We start from the raw sequence: 3461 nt of genomic DNA, 5'->3' as shown, positions 1-3461 counted from the left end.
CTGAGTCGCTTTGGGACGTTAAACCCCACAAAACCAAACCAAAACAAACATCACATTTACGATACACCTGGTAGATATGCAACAGATGCATGATCACGAACAGCAGTGCTCATATGATGAGCAACGCAATGGCGGCAGCCATTGTACAGTCGACCACTTTTAAGCTGAGCGGAAGTCTGGAGCGGAAACGAGCATGCACGCCGATCATACATGGAGCAGGAACTTACGTCGTCTGACTTGGTTGTTCTGCTTCGTGCAGAGAAACCACTACAAAACGAGTTTTACAGCCGAATGCTGAGCGCCTTTGTTTCATATTCTATTGGCTATTTGTTTATTATTTGACGCCGGGCGCAAACACTAACATTCTATGCACGTCACTAGGCCCTTATTGTAATTGCTGGTACTGTCTCAAGGGCGTTCCTTTCAACTGTATTAGTACGTCGATATCAAGGGCCTTCTACGGTCAATTATTCCTATAGGTGTAACAATCGTAGCTAATTTGTTGGGCATGTTGCATTGTATCGGAAATGTGTGCTATTTCAGATATCAACGGCACTGCATCTATATAGCTAATAAAAAATGGTCAATTTACATTTAGCAATGTTTAAGTGCATTTGCCATTTTTGAACCAATTTTCTACTTCTAATAAGTCGCATTGCAAGCTGAGACTATTTCATATTTGACAGGAAGTTCCCACGCAATAACACTTCGTATTGATAGGAGCCGTATTTTTTGGAAGTGGCATTACTACAAGCCCAAAGTAAGAAGAACGGGTGCTTATGCAGCAACCATACTAACTATACTTACCCGATTCTATAGTGCACACTCGATTATACCACACACCCGATTTTCATAGCCTAGAAGAAGAAAAGAAAAAACATACTCCACCAAAATGAGTACGAATTATTTTTGATCCACAAAGTTGGAAACATGTGCAAGAGAAACAGGCCATCTATTTCCGAAATTTCACTCCTCGTCGCTTTCTGACAGCTCCTTGTACTTTCAACCAAATACGACATATCGTTTTCTGGGGATCTCACTCTCGTATAGCCCCGGATCTGCGGCCTCTGCCTGCCCTGACTCAGAAGACGTATTTCCTTGCCATTTCCAGTGCCTCGCTACGTATGATTAACTATGCTGCTACTTTCCGAAACTGCTGAACTTTCGTCTTCTGCTTTATAACGTGACAGCATTTTAAGGCCCCTCCCGATCTACAGAAAATCCGGCGGCAGGCTGGCAGCTTTGGCGGTGACTGGTCCCCTGTTTTTGGGCGCAATAAAAGAGTTCACCACCACCACGGCGGCGGTGTCGCGAGCGAAACTCCCGAGCATGTCTCCGACAGGTGGTAAGCGGCAGGTGACATGATGTCCTGGCACTGATTGGTCGGTGGGTTGTGACGCCACGAGACCACGTGGCACGACCGAGTTGGCGGAAGCAGTCAACTCTGGTAGCTCATTTAATGTTAGAATCAAACTCGCGACCGTTTGATCCCGAGTCAGACTTCCATTCCAGATCTATGAATTCCTCCTGTAAACTTGCGGCAAACTAGCATATTAGTGTTCGTTATATTCGGCTCATTTCTCTGTCATTCGATTAGAAGTGCTTTATATATGATCTACTGCGTATCTTTATGAAAGGCTGCCTCGTCTTTTGGTCGATTGAAGCGTAAAGCTATCTTGATTATATTAACGATTACCTTAGTTAATACCTTGTATGTAACGGATAGTAAGATGATATATGTCTGTAACTTTGCAAGTCTCAATTCGCATCCCCTTTCTAATGACTTGAAATAATGTTTGCGCTTTCGAAGATCTCAGTACATTCGAGGTCATGAGGCATTGTGTATATAGGGTGGCCTGTTTTATATTACGCTCTCCCTTCCGCATTTCAGCAGACCGGCATAGTTACCTGATCCTCACCAGCTGCTTCCCCCCTTTGCATTCCGTCTTTCGCCACAGGCACGACTTCAAGTTCGCTCTGGGCATTCGCACTCACGCCCACTATTCCCCTATTCCCATAACAGATAGGGTCCCTCTATTCCTAACTGTATAGAACATGACTGCATATACTTTTACTGCCTAATCGATACTGGTAACGACATTGCCCTCATTGCCTCTTAGCGCATATCTCATATGTGCCAATTTTATAATTTCCTTTTCATCGTTTTCATTTTTTTTTTTAAGCATGTCCGATTCTCTACGTGTGTGACGTCAACGATCCCCATGTAGTTGGAATTATTGCAAGGGTCCTCCACTACGGCACCTCTTTCTCGGTTCCTTCTTTAATTTCTTTCTACCATTTTCTACCAAAGGCACTTATTGCGCCTTTCCTTTCCTCATAAAGCAATTTCCAACCGTGTGTCTGGAGACGTCTGCCTGTGAATTAATGAAATGGAATATCGGTGACTGGTGCAGCAAAACTACCACTACTCCTTCTTAGCCTGGGTGTTTTTGCCGGTGTTTATTTTCCGAGCATAGAAACCGAGCTGAAAAAAATTCGATCTGGCCTTTCATTCTTTTCTTTTTTGCTCCTATCAGCCACATTTTCGTAACGGACGGGTACCAATGATAGGACTATAATAGGACCATGTGAGCTAATTCGCAGCCTTCACAAATGTAGCGCGACCTGTCCACGAGGCAGCAATGGCGCATGCGCAATAGTAGCAGCAAGCATACACCTTCCAGTGGGGATGGCACAGTTTGCATTTCCCCATGCACTGCATCGTGTAACGATAGACCTCTTCAATTTACTCTTCACTCGACGCGGAAAAGACAAGGACCTTCTCTGTGCAATATTCCTGGTGAACGCGTTACGGCGATGACATTAAATCAAGAGAGGGAAATCTTATAAGGCCTCTTTGTTTGCTATTCAGAATGACGCAACCAAAAAAGAACTCAGGGAGCACATCTTCTACCACCAGATTTATATATCGCTGTGCTAGCAAACCGAAGGCGGCGACTTATATGTTACATTGCATTGCCTTCACCTCTCTCGGGACGTGATCACGACGCTGGGTCCGGTGTGCTCGCTAACCACGTCTCATCGGCTTGTAGGAGCGAGGCAGAAAAGACGACAGTGGAGGGGACCAGCTAAGGAGATCTCGAGAGACGCGCTGGCTGCAACACATTTTACACGCTACGACGCGCCCACATAACGAGCTCCGTTGTCGGAGTCTATTGCGAACCTTTTCACCCACCCTCGCTGTAACCCCGATGTATTAAGAGCATGGGCACAGAAACGGACAGTGTCGATGGGAGCTATTCGGGATCACGTCCCCGCCGACCCCTAAAACTGTTTGCTCCCCATTTCGAGATAGAGCCTATCTCTACCGGCTTCCCTTGCCCACGTCTCGCAGGGAGAAAGAACAGGTGATTCTGCATGCTTCAGGAGTAGCGGTGTTGCCAGTTTGAATTAAGCAAGGGCTTAAGACATACGTGAGCGCATGCTTAGTCCATTTCTTT

The sequence above is a fragment of the Amblyomma maculatum genome, chromosome 4 (assembly GCF_055883805.1).
Source record: "Amblyomma maculatum isolate TAMU_Amacu chromosome 4, ASM5588380v1, whole genome shotgun sequence".
NCBI lineage: Eukaryota > Metazoa > Arthropoda > Arachnida > Ixodida > Ixodidae > Amblyomma > Amblyomma maculatum.
The sequence above is the reverse complement of the archived record's forward strand: the minus strand, read 5'-3'. Positions refer to the sequence as shown.